Genomic DNA, 20,975 nt, shown 5'->3' on the forward strand with positions numbered 1-20,975 from the left:
ATCATGTGAAAAAAAGTAACAGCAGGCAGGGGCTCACCAGTTAGTCACCAACCCAAGGCCCTGTTTTTACGTCTTTTCAAGTGCACATGGCTTAAACATGACATAATCTTTTTCATTACACACATGCCTCTCAGCGGCCACTAGCCAATAGAAATCCGAGTCCACCCATTGTGTCAGACTGTCTATAAAATATTTCTGTAAACTGTGTTCAGGGTCTTTTTTGGATGGAGCCCCTGAATGAGCTTTGTTTGAAAGAGCACCAGATCTGATCAACCTCATATGAAATAATACACTGTAACTTTTGTGATAACAGAGTCTCTTTGATCCAGGACAGACCCAAAGAACCAAGGTTTACAGTACCAACATGAGACATAACTCATAGTAAGAGTAACTCCCATAGTGCATTGCAGCACAATGGCCATTTTGTACTGGTTGGCTAAAAATACTAATTTCTCCAAAAACATTTGTCCTATCAACTTTCTATTTTCACAGTATTCATCCTTGACCTAAAATACATAAGCACGCCAAATGCCAAATGTCAGCTCTCCCCAGTTTTTGGATGAATTCAATTCATTTATGAGCAGGATTTCCATCTATGAAATATATGTATCCAAAACTCAAATAAAGCACATTCATGCAAGATAATTTAATTTAATTTAGTTAGGACTACATATATTTATTAGATAGAAATCCAATCCAATGAGTCAGTTTTTTGAGTGCACACACATACACACACACACACACACACACACACACACACACACACACGTATGCACGCACGCACACAGAGGCCACTTGGCTATTATAATATAGATAGTGTCTATATGATAGCAAGAACCTAAACAATTTATAAATACATAAAGACAGTAAATTAACATTTAAAAATTACATAATTAACAGGAAATAAAAGGGTTGAGAGTTCCTCTTCTAAAAATTATTGAGGTGTGAGGTTCTAAAAACATCCTGGACTCACATGCCATTCCATCTCATTATACAAGCTTTGCTTAATTTATTTGCACCCTTGAAAAATGTCACACTACCCAATCTAGTTATATGTATAAAGACTGACCAGTTTGTTAAATCAGGTATTTCATGACAAATGATTTACTACCACCAATATATATTGTACATATACAGCAATACATGTCCTCCACACAGCTTCTGAACTGGGAAACCTTTTTTTTGCACTCCTGAAACTATCGGCAGTTTCTTGAAGTGCACTGTACGCTTTCAGTGTTGGAAGGAGGCTCTAAACATGATGTCTCAGTTGCATAGCAACCTTGCAATTTATTTTATATTAAATGGTTTAAACCAGAGATTCAAAAAAGTCAGCTGTGGCCCCTGGTGGATCATCAATGTACTGCAGGTGAGCCGTGAGAGGTAGTTAAAAATAATAATTATTTTAAAATGTAATCAGAAGTAATAAAACAAAAATATGGGATTTACATTATGTATTATTCTTCATTTATCTGACCTAGACAATAAGACAACATATGTATGGAAATTATTTATCTTAGTCTCATGTGTTGATCAAAATTGTGATTAAAGGTTTCAACAGACTGCAGAAATATTTCAGCTTTCCAAGCATTCTTAAATTTGTAATATGTAACACATAAAAAGTTTGGAAATTTGAACATTTTTTCTGCTTCTGGACCACAGCCTTGCATATTTACAGGAGTGTTGTGCAGTTTCAGAATTGTGATGTAATTCAGGGACAATTTTGCAAATTGTGTGTGTGACACATCCAAGGAATTTGTATAGCAGAGTGCATGTGGGTATCTCATTTTCTTTCCAATTAATCCGTTAACTGAGCAACTATTCAATGTGAAAACAATGATTAGTTGCAGCTCTTCCTGCAACTACAATCATATGAAGAGATCATTGAGATAGGATTGTGTGGCTCCTGATGGAGATATACGTTCTAATTTTTGCCCTTGTGGTTTAGAATATGTTTGCGCTAAACAGAACCCAGAGATGCTGTAGACAGAGCAGATCTTTTTAGTTCTCCAGAAGAGCTGCTGTGCTTTCAGGTGGATCACAAACAAACAAAGCCCTGCATCCCTCCAACATTACATAACGTCACTCAGCCTTAACACAAACCCTGTGATGACAACACTCAGGTTCAACACGCACACACACGCTTCACAGTGCAGCCTGGGATGGTGACAATATAACTCTTTGTAGGTGAGTTCAGCTCGTCAGCCTGCTCCTGAAAGCTTCCTGCACAGATGATCACACGGCAGCGGGCTGAGACAAAGCTGTCCTGGGTCCCCACAGCAGCAGCAGCAGCGTGATTTGGGATTACATCTCACACCAACTACTCCATCTGCATCCTGCTCCAAACGCGCGCGCCACACAGCCGATGTCATGCGTTCATTCACATCCACGCACCTTAGTGAGCTGCGCTATCTTCTTGCTCATCTTCAGGTGCAGGTCCTGGGTGTATTCCAACGTCACGGTTCCGTCGTACAGCACGCTGCATGTTGAAGGGCTGTATTTAGCGCTGCTCGCTGATGTGTTGTACGCGGGCTGCCAGCCCGTTCCCGTCGCCATTTTCACCCACAGTCAGCACAAACACGACGCTTCAATGGCACTTCAAACGGAGCCGCTAGCCGCTCGTTCTCTACATTGTTGCGTTTTCGGCTCGCAGTGACAGAAGGAGAGCGGACAGCCTGGCGCGAGACCGTCACGCCGCGCGCCTCCGCGGATGGCGCGTGAGTACGGCGCTTTGGCCGGCGCGCGCGCCAGATGAGCTTCAACCGGTGCTCGCGCACAGGTTAGCGCTCTGGATTTGGGTTTTAAGATGTAGAAGAGCAGCACCAGAAAACAGGAGGAGGTCTCATCAGGATCAAAGTGTTTTTAATTAAACGAATCAAAACAAGGACATGAATATTCTCAAAAAACAGTGGCCACCAGAAACCTGCAATAAGCAGCACAAGTCACAAGTGACCTGAAGTGATCTTGATTTTATTTTGCAGGTGAGAATATATGACACCACAGGCCCAAAATAGGCGTTTTTTCAGTCTTCACTATCAAAACCCAAAATTTTAGTCAATGAAAGGGCTGATGCATACCCTGTGTGTTCAGCACAACACAATATAAATGTATGTGTAATACACACACACACATACATATATATATATATATATATATATATTTGTCTGCAGCAGTGTTTTTAACTTCATCATATGACTTCTGCGTGACTTCATTATGAGTCATTCATACCAATCAAATGCAAATACGTATCTTGCTGATCGTTATATCCATCTATCATCTATGCTTCTTACTTGTTCAGCTATATAAAGAAAGGTTGTTTTTCAGATAAAAATTTCCTTGACCTTGACCTTTGGCCAAACTACTCCAACAGCTGCCCACCATGGGCAGCACCAAGGGGTGCTAGGGTGTGCTAGATCTCCCCCTGGATTTGCCATAGCACCCCCAAGAAAATAATTCCTCATTTATTATTTTAATTTAATTCCATCCCATGTTTTTAAGGCCTTGTCCACACTGAAACTGAACTTCTGCTATACAATCTTTTTCTTCGTCATTTTCAAAAAGTGTTCCATTCAAGAAATATCTCTGTTCTCACAGATTCAGTGAAACCGTGTGAAAATGCTGTAGTACACATGCCAGGCCTGTATGTAGCGCTGTAACGCTTCTACAAAAAATGGAGAAGAATGGAGAAGATGACGACAGCTAACACTTTAGAAGATGACTCACGGATTAAATAAAGTCTTTTAATCTGAGCTGTTGCCAGAATTCATCATCACAGATGAAAACTGTTTCCACATGACACCCTTGTTTTGGAAGATGACTTCTGGAAATGCGTTAATTTGTTATGACGGAAATTACTTGTTAAAGGTTTTATTTTTTGAGGTTTTTTTTAAAGAGTTTTTAAAGAAGCCCCTCAGTATCTCTCTGCTCTGGGTGAGTTTCTCAGCCTGAGCTGGAGGACGCCAGCACTTTGTCCCACCAACAACAAGAAAAACATAATATGGTAAATTAGACTGTGTTAAATGACACTGTTAACAACATGTTCCAGAGGCAGCGTGATGACATCATCCTTTCAGTTTTCCACAGTAAGACACTTCTGGCATTTTCAGATTTATGTGATTAATATTCCACTCATAAAAGAAAATAAACATTCATCAACAGAACTAATTGTTTTACACTAAATAACGTGATGTTCAATGACATCACATTCAATGTCATGATAATAATAATAATAATAAGTTTATGTTATAATAAGTTTTTTTTATATAATGCACCTTTTGTTAATAAAAAATCTCAAAGTGCTACAGGGAAAAATAAAACCAAGGAGAAATAAGAGAATAAAAACATAAAATCTTAAGATAAAAACAGTCACCAGTATGTAATAAAACCAAAATAGAATCAAAAAGACTAAAATGCAACAGATTATTATTATTGAGACCTGTGAGGCCTGTCTAGAGGCTTTAGCTTCCAAAGTCTGTGGAGCCCTCAGATGGTCAGGGAGGGAGTTCCAAATATGAGGAGCAGCTGAACAGAAGACCCTGTCTCCCATGGTGTGACATTTGGTGCGTGGGGGGCGGAGAAGATTAGTGTTGTATGAACGGAGGGAATGGGAGGGTGTGTGGGGAGTGAGGAAGTCTTTGAGGTATGTGGGGGCATTGCCATGGATGCATTGGTGGGTGATAAGAGCAATCTTAAAATGGATTCTGTAGGTGATGGGGAGCCAGTGAAGGTTATGGAGTACAGGTGTAATGTGCTTCTGTTTACATACTCTCATCAGAATTCTAGATGCACTGTTTTGGATGTATTGGAGCCTTTGAAGGTTTTTTCCAGAGATCCCAAAGAGCAGGGAGTTACAGTAGGCAAGCCTAGAGGAGACAAGGCATGGACAAGTTTTTCCAGCATCAATGATGACATTGTACTGTACTGAGTGTAGTTTCAAGTTGCTGAAATGGTTCAGTTTTTGCTGCCCAAATATCCATGAGTGGAACTGGAAAGAAATGAAGTCTGTGTAGCCTAAAGTACTACCTGAGGAACAACAGTAGGCACAGACAAACCAGTGTCCCAGTGTCACTCCTGGCAATTAACCCTCAGAGAACACGGCCTCTGGACAGCAACCAACTCATTGATGCTTTTGCTCTTAACCACAACAACAGGTGCATTGTACTGTTATGAAGACATCACTGGTAGGTGAAAGATTTTCTCTCTGCCTGCTGTTGTCATTTTTTTCTCCTGAGGCTATAGGCTACACGTGGAGGTCTGTAAATATGTGTATTGAACAGTAGCTAGTAGGTTTGTGTGTGTGATTTTGGCCATTCTGTATGTCATTAATGACTGTTGCAGATTAGAATGTGGCTATGTGTACGCATGCCTGCGAATGTGGCAGAGGAGTAGCAGAGAGCCATAGCGACACATGAGCCCATAGCATCCTCATAAAAATGCCAAGCTACATACATAGCACCTGCAGAAAAATATCTCTGGAGCCACCATTGCTGCCCAACACTTGATACTGATCCAAGTAATATTCCTGCCAATATTGAGCCATCCATTTTTGGTTGCTGTGAGATATTTTAAAAAGTAATTTGTATTTTTTTTTTCAACCACATAGCGCATCTGCTGTGAAAAGCTGCTGTGTTCCCGCATTCACGGAACCGTCACAGCATGTTTTTTTTTCTTCTTCTTCACAGCAGCTGCACATCGTGCAGCTGCTGGCTCTGTGTTCCCGCATGCATGAAGCGTCGCATTGGCATCGTGCACGCCTGCCTGTAGGCGCATTGTTTTATGGTGTGCTCATACAAGCTCTACTGCCATGAGTGGTCTTAGAGTTGTACATGTTCGCAGTGTGTGTGAATTTGGTCAAATTACAGCAAAACAGCATGAAACAATTCAAATTAGTGCACCACAAAACGTGCCGATGGGCAGGCGTGCACGATCCTGGTGCGACGGTTCATGCATGCGACGGTATCTTTCAAGCAGGAACACAGTGCAAGCTGCTGCAGCTGCTTGCACTGTGGGACGGGCTGCACCACATCGTGATGCTGACGTTGGAGGAAAATTAGCTTTTCAGCCTTACCTGTGATGAGCATAATGCTCCAGATTGTATTTTTCAATATATTTCACTTATTTAGCATTTGTATACTGTGGGTAATAATGTTGAAAAAGGGTGCAAAATTAAAAGTAGTTTTGGAAATGCATTCTTCAGGGAGTAGCTGCCTTCCATTGTAAGCGTTATACCATGGCTGCTTAAACACATCATAATTTTTTTACTACTTTAGGCAAAAAAAAATCAATCAATGAAATTGTTTTCATATCTCAAAAAATGTGATGTGATTGGTAAAAACTAATACCAGATTCGGATTCAGTACCCCCAAATTAAAATCCGTTGAAAAACATGGTGGGCAGCGGACCAGGGTGTGGTGGTGTCAGGAATGAAATCGCCGGGGAGTTATAGTGGTTGGCCATAAACCAACTCCGCCAACGAGGACTGGAGGTCCTCTTTTGAGGGCCGTTCATAGGCCCAGCATGACCCATGGGAGTCTGTTAAGCTGGCCTGCAGAGAGGCTTTCTTAGAGAGATGAAAGCACTCACACAGACAATTAGCCTGGGGTTCATAGTCTGTGGTCCAGTGGAGCTTCACACCCGGGCTGCCTGCGATTGCATTCCAGCTTGGATGGAAACTGCAAGCCCCTGTTCGAAGAGAGGTCATATGGAGTGCCAAAATGGGCGACCCAGGTGCCAATGAATGTCCAAGCCATCTCAGTCATTGTTGTGGCCATCAACGGAAACAGCCTCTGGACTGCAGGTGGTTCTATCCGCCATTGTAAGGAGGTGTGTGAAATGCAGGAATGGGGGTAGGGAGCCCACGAGGTCCACATTAACACGATTGAACCTCTGCTCTGTACAGGGAAGTGAGCCAGTGGAGCTTTGGAGTGGTTGTGGATTTTGGAGTGCTGACACTTGCCAAAACAGTCTGTCCAGTCTCTAACATCGTTTTTGAGCCCATGCCAGATGAACTTAGTTACCACCAACTTTTGCAATGGTTTCCTCACTGGGTGGGAAAGGCTGTGTACTACATCAAAAACATGCCAGTTCCATGTGGCGGAGGCGACGGGCCATGGCTGTCCTGTGGAGATGTCACAGAGCAGCATGGTGCCGCCCTCACCAAAAGTGATATCTGTCAACTGTAATCCAGTAGTCGCAGACCTGAGTGATTGCCCCTCTGGGTCGGTGGTCTGATCAGCCGCCATGAGTGTGTAGTCCAGGCTGAGGTGGACAATGGCTGCAAAAGCTTGGGAGAGGCGTTCCGCAATGAAATTCATCTTTCCAGCAACATGCTGTATGTCTGTGGTGAACTCTGAGATATAAGCAAGCTGTTGCTGTTGGTGGGTGGACAAGGGTTCAGACACTTAGCCATGGCGAACATCCGCAGTTTGAGGATGATGAAAGCTGTAAACCTCTGGCCCTCCAGCAGTGTTGGGAAGTGTTGGACAACGAGGTGAAGGGCAAGCTTTCCTAGTAAAAAGTGCTATACTTGCACTCACTGGGGCATAACTGCTGACTAAAGAAAACGAGCAGCTGCCAGGTGTCATTCACCCACTGTTTGTGCACTGTGCCCACAGCATGGTCCAATGCATCCATGGTGATAGTTATGGGGGCATCCAGCAAGCGATGCACTAGTAGTGTTGTGGCCACTAAGGCAGCTTCGGCATCCGAGAATGGTGTGCCTCTCTCGGGAGTCCAGTCCAGCAGGTGTTTGGGCGCTTTACCCTTGTAGTGTCAAAATTATTTATTTCATGCTTTGCAGATAGCCTGCCTAAAACTTTTGCATCTGACTCTGTGCTGAATGCCCTCATATAACCTAATGTGCTGAGCAGCTGCATTGATAACCACATTGTTTCTGCCTGACCATACTCCCATCTCCCCCACAGCAGAAACTGTGATAAGAACTGTAGAAGCATTTTTAGGTCCTTATTTGAACTGTGTATTCTCTGATGAACTATCTAGTGTCCTGATCTGAACTATATGTCCTCTGGTTGAACTAACAGGTGTTCAACCCAAAAAAGGGCTCTATTAGTCACTCGGCCTGTCAGGTACTTTCCAAGTTGGCAGCAGAGTTGGCTGATATCCCAGCAGTAATGAGCCCACAGGCCAGGTGCGGTGGGCCTCAGGCCAGCTGCACCTGTGGCAGATGGTGTTTTTTTTTAAAAATCAGTTGTAAATCCTTCAAGTTTTAATGGGAGCATTTGTCACATTGAAATAATGACCTAACACCTGCTTAGGGTTCACTAGAGGACACTTCCAATAGAAAACCATGTCTTGGGAATAAAATAAATAAAAAAGTCGAAGGAGGAGCGATGCCCGCGGGTCTCCAATATATAGATGAACGCGGTTGGTGCATATTCAGTCTCTCTAGAGGGCTCAGTTTGTATAAGCACTGTTTTGGATGCTTAAATAAACTTAAAACCTTTGTGCATTTTGTCTTGCTTAAGGCTGAATTATTCTAAAGTGTTGTGTCCTTTTCATGCAAACCACCTGCAGTCAGTTTTGTGTTATCTAAAGAAGACATCCTGAGACGACCAAAAAGAAGGACCACGACAGAACTGGGCGAGCCAGCCAGGAGGGTCCAGGGGCATTCCGGCAGCCTGGGACGGTCCAGCTCATCCCTCCAGACTGTAAATAACAAGTGATCATGACTAAAAGGTAAGCAGAAATCTTTTAAAACTTCTGCATGATCTGGAGGAGTGAGTCTGGATTTCCGCCCAAGTTGACAGGTGATATTTTTAATTGCCTCTTACCCACAAGAACCTGGACTAAGAAAATTGACAAGAGACTAAAAAAGATAAGATTGAAAATTCTCAGGCCTTGTAGACAGAATGCCCAGAGGGTGAATGTGGGTTCCCGGGAAAGAGAGTGTCTGTGTGAGTGAAAGGTCAGGAATGTTCATGAACTCTGGTGTGGAAAAGAGTGCATGGAGAACTAACCTGGATGCTTGGGGAATAATTGGTGTTAAAATTCGTTACTAACATGCCGGCGCTGTAGGGGTTAATTTAGGGAAGTATACTGACAAATAGGTACAAGGTAATACAAGGTTATTTAAAGAAAAAGAGACTGAAGTAAGATAAGTGAGAAAAAGAGATTAAAAGAGAATAGTGCAGAGAAGCACAAGATAAGCGCCTGAGGGGGCGCAATAGAAATACCGTACGTGATAAGGAGAATAAATAAAGTGTAGAGAAGCACAGTTGACAGTAAGTAAAATGAGCTTAATAAAGGATGTCATTTTTTAAGAAAAGAGAAAAACTATTAAAAAAATGATGAAGCGTTAGTGCAGAATACATGAGAATTAATGAAGCAGAAAATAGTGCAGTAAAGCACCAAATACACACTTGTGGGGCGTGGGAGAAATATAGAAGTGAAGATTAGTGCATACTGAAGAATAAGTAATTAAGTGCACAGTAATATGAGTTTTTTATAAGAAAAGAATTTGAAAAAAAAAGGGTACTTTCAGTGCAAAGGCACATTAAGCTCACGAGGAGCTCAGTAAGTGAGAAGAAAGTAGACATAATGTACGCTTGGAGAGCATAGGAAACATACACAAGTGAGAAGAAAGTGCAGGAAAGCACAGTATATGCACGCGAGGCGCGGTAAGGCGTAGAAGTAAATGAAATATTGTACGCTCAGAGAGGAGCTTGTTAAAAATAATATATTAGTTGCTGGCAGCGCCGGAGAGCTGTCTAACGTGAAGAAAAGATATATACTCAAACAGAACACATTGGTGTTAAGTGATTAAAAAAGTTGTTTAAAGCCGTGGAGTGAAGAGTGGCAGAAGGCTAGATAGAGATATATAGAAATTTGTTTTTAATAATTTTTGTGTATAAAGCTTTTGAAGATTGTTGTGTGGGAGAGCAGAGAGTAAGCGGGGAGTTGTAGGCAAGCTGTGAGAGCTTGCAGGCTGGCTGACATACAAGATTAATGTGAAGAGTACGAGGAGGAGGAGACATTTAGACCCAACAGAAGGACTTGGGAGGTGCATGACAGGCAGAGAGGAAAGTGAGAAACAGAGACAGTGGAGAAAAAAGACAGGAGAAGAGACTGCTATGTAAATACAGAGAAGGTAGATATTATTTCAAAGAAAGAAAACTAATAAACAAACATAGCAGAAAAAGACAAGAGAAGCGGAAAGTGAGAAATTAGAAGGAAAAAAAAAGAAAGTCAGGAGTAAAGACATTAGGAAGTGTTAGGGTTGTAAGAGGACTAAAGAAATAAAATTGGTTACAAATCAAAAGAGTTAAAGATCAGATTATAGTGAAAAAGCTGACAGACTGATCAATGCTTGGGACAGTCATTGATGGGAGACTTAAGTGATGATGAAATAATACTCCCAGAACATTACTTGACTGACAGAGACTCGAAACCCAGGGAATCAGGACACATTTTTGGCTGGAAAGGACCTATTATGACAGTGTAGGAGCAGAACATTGGCAGGACGAACAAGAGATCAATCAGAAATTATGGCAAATTGCTAAGATAGTCAATTTGAAGCAAAAGAAAGAACAATTCCCTCTAATTAATTGGGAGCTGCTGATAAGACATTTGTGGCATCAGGGTTTAACCCCGTGGCTGGAGCTGCTTTGTGCTGATCCTAATAAAGAAATTAGCATACCATTAAATCATTTAATAACACTACCAACCAATCCAGGTGAAGAACTGTTTCCTAGGTTGACTCTGACTGTGGTCCCAAGGAAGGTTCATGGGAAACAGGTAAATTTGCATATTTAGTTAAAGAAAAAGAAGACGGACAAAACAGTTGGAAATTTAATCCTTTTAAGGGTTTAAAGTACAAAACTGGTGTTACAGCCGGCAAGCTATTGGTCTGGATCAGGACAGCCCCTGAGGGACTACCAGAACACCATAGAAACACCTCACATAGTGTTTGTCAGGGTTACATGGGTAACTCTCAAGGTCAAGGTCGGGAAAGTACCCCGCTAGACTTAGTACTAAGAAAGTATCCAAGAAAACGCATTAAAGCCAACCAATGTATGAGAAAGTGGCACAAAAGGTCACATGGGGCAGGAAATGGCCTTTGGAGGGATCATTTGATCCGGTGATGTGTGAAGCAGTTGTAGAAATACAGAAAAAAGAAATTAAAGATCAGCAGAAGAACATGAATAACAACAAAAAACGCACTGAGGAAAAAGAAGTTTTGGCCTTGTTCAAGCAGGAAGCACAAAGGCTACAGCAGAAAAGAGAAAAAATGGCAGAGGAAAAATCCAAAGAGACCAAAGCCAGTGCACCAAGCTGGGAAGCAGAGCCACCCCCATATGAACGTCATGATATGGGAAAGACAGCTGGACAGTTTGTATTAGGCACTTGTGAAGAGGACCAAGGCATGGATGTGGAGGGCAAATTCACACTGACACTAAAAGCTCGAGAGCCACAAGGAGACAGGTCCTCGATCTGTCAAATGGATCATACAAGGTCTCCAAGTCCGGAAGTACATTGTTTCCCATCACGACCAGTAGGGGGGGCCACATATAACAGTGAAACTCCATGTGGGAGGGACTGAGAAGAAAGTACCCTGAGGTCTTGGACCCCTCTAAATTGGATGATGAGGAGTGGAAACCTGAAGAGTGCCCAAAGAAGTTCCTGCACAGATTTCAGAAGAGATGGGCGGAGGAAACAGGAACTGAAATCCTGTTCAAAATAACTGTAAAAAAGGCTCTACCGGAAGTGGTTCAGAAAGCCCTAGATGGAGTCGTGGGACTATCAAAAATGAATTGGGCCTTATACTCTGAGCATATTTGTCACCATCTTGAAATCTACAAGAAAGAAAAACAAAAAGAAGAAGATGCAGCCAAATCCCTGACGAAAAAATTGATGCAGATGCAGCTGGGAGAACTAACCAAAGTCAAGAAAGAAAAAACAAAGACCCAGGCACCAATGATGACCCCTGTTCCTTCTGAGCCGGCAAGCACAGGCCCCACAGCAAACACTGCTGCCACCATACAGACACCTGTGGTAACAGCCACACAGAGCCCCCAAGGAGCAGCAGGAAGCACTCCTGCAGGAGGAGTCTCAGCACCAGTGGAGCATCACTATCACTACCATAGCACTGGCACTCCCGGGAATGGACCCACCTACAGTCATGGATGGAGAGGAGAGCCACGGAACTTTCAGGGTCCCAGAGGAGGGTGGCGAAGAGGATCTCGCCAACCTTCATTTGGAAGCAGATTCCAAAACTCGGCTCCCAGGAACAGTCAAGCGGGACCGCCTACGGGACCAACACCCCCAACAGGGTATCAACCTTCTAATGAGTGTTGGAGCTGTGGACAACCTGGACATCGAATGAGAAATTGTCCAGCCTGACCTTGGGTTGGACCCTCTGCCTATTGGCAATAGGGGGGCCTAGAGAAGCCACAGGGGAAACGGTGGCATTAGTTATTTCTATGATACCTAAGGAAGAGCCAACCGTCACCGTTAATATACAAAACAGAGATTTCCCTTTTATGGTGGATACAGGGGCAACATACTCTTGCATAGGGAAAATGGGCGCTCATCTCCCCCTCTCTGGGTCTGTAATTAAGACCATTGGCTTCTCTGGGAAAACTCAAATAATACCTTTTACACGCCCACTTCCTGTAACGATTGCAGGAAAAACAATTGAAACGCCCCTGTTATACTCACAAAATACACCTGTGAATTTGCTGGGAAGAGACATTTTATGCAAACTACAAACCCAGATAGTGTGTACCCATCAAGGATTGCAAATACACTTTCCTGACGAAGCACTCACCAACATTATGGTGCTTATGGACATGGAAGACAAGGTCCGAACTGTGCAAGCAATGGTATACTGGCTGAAGTTACAACCAGAAAATTCAAATCTTCAATTGGAGTGGAAAAAATGGAAGCCCTGGGCAGAACAACACTATGCAGCAGTATATACACCCAGTTTACCTCTACATGTCACCCTAATGTTCGATGTCAAACAAGAACAAACTGACTATGCATGCTGCTGGGATGCATTGATGAATCAGCGGCTGTTTCACATAACCACCACAGAAATTTATTTAGGCCACCAAGGGGCCGCAGCTTCTGTCAAGCTAACTTCAGCTGAACAACAATGGTATCAAGTGCCGAATGCCATGCCTCATGTGACCCTTTTAGTCTCAGAAAAGTACGAATCCCATGACCTAGGTCCAATGGTAAAGGCAGCCTCAGAAGTTGAAGAATGGCAAAACATGGAAAGTCCACAAGTACATCTGTCGAAAGACCAGCAGTTTATACGAATTAACTTAAAAGTAAATCATGAAGCTATAGCCCAAAAAGTGGAGCTCAATCCTAGACCAGAGGGACAGATGGTGTTATCGGCCCAACAAGAGAAATTGTTAGAGCAAATACCACTGGTGGTGTGGTCTAAAAGCAAAACAGATGTAGGACTAGTAAAAACAGCCTTACCAGTAAAAATAAAAGTAAAACCGGGAGCAAAACTGCCTCACCAAAGGCAGTATCCATTAAAACCTCAGGCTATTGAAGGCATAAAACTGGTAATTAAGGGACTAATGGCAGCTGGAGTTTTAATAAAAACTACAAGCCCATGCAATACTCCTATCTATCCTATCCCTAAAAACAATACCAAAGAGTATCGGCTGGTACATGATCTGCGTCCTATCAATGCAATAATAGAAATGGATGCACCTGTAGTACCTGATCCGCATACTATACTATCAAGCATCCCTGCTGGAGCAAAATGGTACACAGTAATCGATCTGTGTTCAGCCTATTTCAGTGTGCCTGTGCACCCAGATTCACAACATTTGTTTGCGTTCACATTTCTGGGACAACAGCTAACGTATACACGGCTACCTCAGGGACTGAACCTGTCCCCAGCCATCTTTAACAAAGTCCTGGCTGAAGATTTACAACACCTTGACATACCCAGTACATTGGTGCAATATATGGATGATCTCCTTATTGCATCAGAGACTCAGGAACAGTGTGAAAAAGATTCATTAATTGTATTGCATGCATTGGCAGATGGAGGTCATAAAGTAAGTAAGGACAAATTGCAGTTCTGCAAACAAGTAGAATACTTGGGAAGACAGTTGTGTGGGACCACGCGATGTATAGCTCCAAACCAAGTGGAGGCTATAATCAAGGCTCCCAAACCCCAAACAGTGGGACAAATGCTTTCATTCCTTGGGATGGCAGGATACAGTCGGCCGTGGATTTGTGATTATGCTATAAAAACTGCACCTTTGCGTGCCATGATCAGAACTGCGGGGCAAACAAACAATGCAGCTCTCCTCATCTGGACAGATGAGGCAACGGGAGCTTTTGAGGCCCTAAAAACAGAGATGCAAACTGCTCCAGCGTTAGGCAACCCAGATTATGGGAAACCTTTCCATTTGTATGTTACTGAAAAAGCTGGTTATGCCTGTGCTGTACTAATGCAGGAAACAAATGAAGGAAAACAACCATTGGCCTATTATAGTACAAAGCTTGACAACATTGAAACGGGATTGCCACCATGCTATCAGGGTCTAGCAGCGGTTACCTTTGCATTTCAAAAAGCATCATCCATAATCATGGGACATGCAGTAACGTTGTACACGTCGCATCAATTACATGCCCTGCTAACCAGTCAACGTTTTGTCCTAACACAAGCTAGATGCACTGGATATGAAGTTGTGTTGTCCGCTCCAGAAATAACAATACAACGTTGTCACACGGTGAACCCCGCCACCAAAGTGACCACATCGTTAGATGGTACTCCACATAACTGTGTGGCAGAGACAGAGAAATTCTTGAGAGCCAGAGAACATTTGTATAATCACGCCATAGATGCAGATCTAACCCTGTTCGTGGATGGCTCATGCTTTCGGGATGCCGCAGGATTGCATGCGGGTATGGGGATTGTTAAACTAAACACTGATGGCGAGACCTTTGAATTACTGGAGTCCCAAGGAATTGCTCAGCCTTGTTCAGCCCAACTGGCAGAAATCAAAGCCTTAACTATGGCTTGCCAGATAGCTAAAGATCAACGTGTTAACATCTACACAGATTCAGCCTACGCTTATTGCATATGTCATGTACATGCAAACATTTGGAAACAGAGGGGATTCCTGAGAGCAGATGGCACCCCTGTCACTCATGGAGAAGCGATTTCCCAACTATTACAAGCTCTCCAATTACCATCTGAGGTAGCCATCATTAAATGTGCAGGTCATCAAAAGAATAATAACATCATAGCTCAAGGTAACAACCTAGCAGATGACGCAGCTCGCAAAGGAGCACAAGGGGAAAACATGTTTCCCCTGTTAACCATCCAAGATTGTGCCCTACTGGTTTCACTTGAGGCACTGATAGTTGCTCAAAGTAGAGCCAGTGGAGAAGAAAAACGAATGTGGGCTAAACGAGGCGCTATTGAGACACGTAGTCTCAGCGGACAAACTGTGGCGCAGTAGTCATGGACATTTTGTGTTACCCACCAATTTATTACGACATGCAATCATTTGGGCCCACGGACCCGATCATTGTTCGCGAGTCCAAATTATGAACAAACTAAAAGGTGTCTGGTGGTCACCATATATGGTGGCTACGGTGGACCGTTTGTTGAATGAGTGTGAGGTATGTGCGCAGTACAATGTCCGGAAATCATTCAGAGGCTCTTTAGCCCACATTCCGGTCCCTGATGGGCCATTTAGACATCTTATGATGGATTTCATAGACATGGGAGCTGAAAACCGAGTTAAACGAATGAGATATGTTTTGGTAGTGATATGCAGGTTCAGCCGATGGATTGAGGCAGTAGCCTTTCCAAATCAAGACCATAAAACGGTAGCCAAGTTCTTGTGCCGAGACATTTTTCCAAGATTTGGCATTCCAGATACTATCTCATCTGACAACGGTAGGGCTTTTGTAGCCAAGGTTACACAAGAAACATTCAAACAATTGGGTATCAAACAGAAATTTGGGTGTGTTTATCACCCCCAATCAAATGGGGCGGTGGAACGGGCTAATGGCATTTTAAAGAGCAAACTAGCAAAGATCATAGCAGACAGCAATGGCAAACTAACCTGGCTGGATGCGTTGCCGCTTGCTCTATTGTCAATGCGCTCACAAACTAACCGACTAACCCATCTGACACCATTTGAAGCTCTCACAGGTCGGCCGATGCCTATTCCATACCTAAGAGGACCCTACGAAGGACCGTCGCTGGAGCAGCTTCAAGACGAATGGCATAATTATCTGAGACAATTAACCCAAATACCCAAATCTATCTTTTTGCAGGTCAAAGGTGCTACAGAAGACAGAGAAGCAGAGATTCCACTTGAAAATCAGACCATCCAGCCTGGTGATCTGGTTTACGTCAAGGTGTTCAAAAAGAAGTGGGACAGGCCCCGCCGAGAAGGTCCTTTTAAAGTGATTCTTGCCTCACGTACAGCAGTCAAAGTAGATGGTAAGGACACTTGGTTCCACTTAAACCACTGCTGTAGGGTTGGTGGCCCAGCGCCCCTGCGGCCTCTGCAAGCTCGTCTTGGCAGAGCTGCCGGGCCAAGAGGGGAAGCGAGAGAAGCCAGGGACCCTACAGCAGCACCGAGGGAAGGCCACGCCTCCCTGCAGCCAGAAAAAGCACCGAGGGAAGGCCACGCCTCCCTGCAGCCAGGCGAACACCGGCCAAGGCGCTCACAGAGACTGATTGAACAAAGACGACGCACGGCTTCAGAGAGTAGTGGATCCCTGCCAGATAGAGCAGCGACAGACTCAGATGCAGACTCAGAAACAAGTGGAGACGCAGACCAACAGACAGATAGAGATGCAGACCGACAGATAGACAGGCCACAGGAGACATCAGACTCAGACAGTAACTCAGCAGACTTACTGACAGAAGAACCGCAGGAAGAACAACCCAGACAAAGTATAGATACACCACACACCCCTAGTGATAGCTCACCTAGCGACAGCTCACTCAGTAGCACATCTAGTAGCACACCTCAACAGTCACCAGAACAATGATTAAGGAATCATTCAAGGGGTTGACCATACTACTGGTGGTTAGTATGGGAGAAAACAGACGTCCAAAACATACAACGGACTGTGCCGTGGCTATGGCCGCAATAGCAACTAAACAAGGCATTCTAAACACAGGAAAAACATATAATTTGGCATACATTAAATCAAAAGCCTATAAGAACATAGGACTACAGAGAACGCTGGGGGATCACATATTAGGCGAAACCATTAGCATCAAATGTGAAGAGGAGGGAACAATCAACATAGAGGTAATTTGTGATAAAAAGGATGCAGGGAAACCAAGCAAGACGTAACTGTTACAGTACATGAAGCCACAAAATGGGTAAAAATCAAACCAAGGAAAAAGAGGACAATTAGAAGCCTAGAAACAAGCAATCACTTAGGGAGATGGGATCCCAGTACAGACCTAGCCCGCACACAAGGGTTGAAGACCAATTTATTTTACCAATGGTTAAAATTTTCCGCTAGACAGATCTTGCGTAGCCTGTCACCGGAAAAATGTGATACATCAGGCTAAACCCCTACCTGATATCAACAACTGTTATAGGAGTCCCCAACATAACTCAGACCAAGCAGAGTGCTATCCACAATGTGTTATGAAAATGGCAGTAGGTGATGAAAAATATGCTGCCGACAGTAAATTTTGTCCAGTGCCTCTAAGTACAGAAGGAACCCTCCCACCTATGATTAAAATAGAGAAAGTGATGATACACCCATTTTGTATAGCTAAAGGCTTAGTAGCACAATACATAAGCAATTGGCAGGTAGGGACGACCCAGTCAAAACACCACATACAGTGTATGCAAAAGCAGCAAGAATATAAACCGGCCAAAGCATCATGGAACATTGCCGTATGTCACACCCTGCCAGCAGCAGGCATACAGTGTGAACAAATAGTACCAGCCACAGGGGGGTCTGTAATTGGATTGAATCTCACCCATGCTTCATGGGTATCTATTCCGAATTTAGCTAAGGGAACGGTACCCTTAGCTGACATCTTTTGGACATGCGGACAAAAAAAGAAACTCCTGTCATCTCTGTCCCTTAATTGGAAAGGCCTTTGTGCTCCCGTGATGCTCACAGGAGCAATAACAGTAATTGAAATGCCAAATTCCATACAAACCATGCCACAGAAACTTCGTAAGAAAAGAGGAATAATGACATTTAAAACAGACTACAACATCACAGTAAAAAACGGGATACCAGAAGGGATACCCCGACAATTAGAAGCCATAGACAGTAGCAGAGTTAAAGCAGATGAAGACGGGGACAAATGGGGATGGGCATTGGCTCTGTTCGGGGTTACTCCAAAAGTTCGTTCTAGGTTCCAGGAGGTGCAGTGGATTAATTATTTGTGGTATAATCAACAAAGATATTTGAATTGGACATTGGCAGCTGTAGGAGCCTTATCTGAACAACTGCACGCCACTTCGCTAATGACAATGCAAAATAGATTAGCTATCGAGATGATGATGGCTGATGAACAAGGAGTTTGCATTATGATCAAAGCCACCGAATGTTGCACAGCTATTCCCATGCGTACAGGGGAAGATGGAAATTTGACAGAGCTCTTAATCACACTTGGAGAGATGCAACAAGAACTATTAAGTAACTCCATAGGAGGGAGAAATGAAACTGACGATTCTGGATATATCGTAGGGAATGGAGTAAATATTGGCCCACTGTTTACACTATTTCAGGCTTTAAGGAGAGGGTGGATATCATAGAAAGACTGGTTATATCAGGTAGGTGTAGTCTTGGCACTAATAGGGGTGGCGGTCTTGCTGGTAATATGTTGTGGTATTCCCTTGATAAAATTTCTGGTTAATAAATTGATTGCATCCACAGTAGGACAGCTCCCACTGTTAGCCGTCCGAGCCCTAGGAGAAAGCACAAATGAAATAGACAAAGAACCAGAATATATGGAAATGGATGAAATACCAATTACCCTCCCTGACAGCCCCCAGCTACCTAACATTGTGGCATATACCCCAGATAGGGAGGACTGGGATGGACAGTGCTTGGTGATATTGTAGACGAGGAAGAAGACATGCACGCACATTTACATTCACACACATACACCCACAACAATGAGGGATAGGATAGACAATATCTGAAAGAATGACATGGAGCTGTAATAATGATTGTATATGTATATTAATAGGACACAGGAGTATGGCTGAGAGAACAGACTCCCCTGATCAGGGACATATGCCTGATCTGCCTCTATCAAGTCTGATTGGTCTCTCAGAACTGTCTGGAGAAGAGGATCCACTGGAGGGCTGGTCGAGCCATGATTGGTCGCCACAGCCGCCATCCATCCAGCAGCTGAGCCACTTGGCAACAGAAGGATCCCCATCGTTCCAGCACCTGGCGACGTGGGCTTCACAGAATCTGCCTGCAACACGAGTCGGCCCGAGGACTTGAAGGACCCTTTGGACTCTGGAACCCACCCCTTCCGCAGATGCCATGGAGACAGTCACATGTGCCGGTGGCAACGATACCTTCAAGGGGAGGCAGCCAATGTCGGCCATATGCAGCAATCGCCCGAGTGCATCCTAGACCCAACTCACTGCTAGGACCTGTCCCCAGTTTCCCACCCCCAAGGCAGGAAAGAAATTTCGAACAGCCCAATGCCTCTGAAGGAGGATCAGCAGGGGTGGACCTCAGCCAAACTCACTCACCAGGACAGAGGGGAGCTTTGTACAGGCTGTTAAATGCCCGGAGTGTCCCAACCACTGGCCCGTGCGACATCAACAATACTCCCCCCACACATGAGATGCCTCCCCCCTTGTGCTTCCTGTCCCCTGGACTGCACAACCTTAATCTGGTCATGGTCACCCCACTGGACATGGCAATCTTGACTGGAGAGCTTCGTCTTCCACAGGAATCTGCTCCAAAAACCCTGGAGCAGCTCCTGCCCCTCACAAATCACATTCCCCATGGGCTATTTGATGAAATCATGCCACAACTGAGTCAGACAGCTGCATACCTGTTAAGGATACACCATGACAATGCCAACATCTCTTGTGCTCAGGAGGGCCTCCATACTCAACTGTGTTGTCTTCAGTCTAGTATGGACATGCTAGCCAGCATGATGGAGCATATGGAGAGGGAACACCTAGGGATGGCCACCACCACCCTGAATGTGGGCAAGAATTCTCTGGGGGCCCTGTACAACTTGGCCAAGCAGCACAAGGAGCTGGAAAGATCCATCAGAGAACTGCGCGACTGTCTGAAAGCCAGAATTCCTGATCCTCCCCCCACTACCCCTGAAAGGCCAACCTCCCCATATTCCCCAACTTCTCCCAAAACTTCAGACGCTGAGTAAATGCTGGGGAGCATTGACTGACCTAATGGCTCTGAAAACGGACAACGACCTTGGCTCTTGAGTTTGGATTGTGGACTGGTTTCAGAAATCCGAGTGTAAATAAAAACGAAGAAGGATATATGTTAGTAACGTAGGTCTGATAAATGTCTGTCCTTACCATCATCTGCGTAACACAGATAAAGCTAAATGCATACACATAGATATCACATTGCAAATTTATAAAAAGGGGACCCTTACACGGCGTGGTTGGGAAGTTAGTAATAGAGGCGTCATAGGGACCCCTTTTTCTTAAATTATTTCATGCCTCAAGAGACATGCATCGCCTAAATTTGGCGTCTGGCCAAAAAGGGCATTGAAAAACAAGCTGAAAAAGAAGAAAAACAAAGTGGAAAATGTTGAGAAATGGCCCATAATGAAAACCATTATATGATTGGATAAGGCAAATGACTTACATGGACGGACATGAAGGGAAACCATTTATTGTGTTTATCATTTAACTAGACATAGCTGCGCTAACCTTAGAATAGTTTCTTGATTGGTTGACTGAATAGTGGTAACGTAGGGGTTGTTTGATGCGCTTAAATAATAAATGTGTGAAGCTTTAACAAAATAATATGTA

General features: G+C 43.8%; 1 pseudogene; it reads right to left on the reverse strand.

Moving 5' to 3' along the window:
* LOC117513685 overlaps positions 1 to 2,697 on the reverse strand; it is a 729,285-nt pseudogene extending 726,588 nt beyond the window's left edge.
* Positions 2,698 to 20,975: the final 18,278 nt, after the last annotated feature.

This window comes from Thalassophryne amazonica, chromosome 1 (genome assembly GCF_902500255.1).
Source record: "Thalassophryne amazonica chromosome 1, fThaAma1.1, whole genome shotgun sequence".
Taxonomy (NCBI): domain Eukaryota; kingdom Metazoa; phylum Chordata; class Actinopteri; order Batrachoidiformes; family Batrachoididae; genus Thalassophryne; species Thalassophryne amazonica.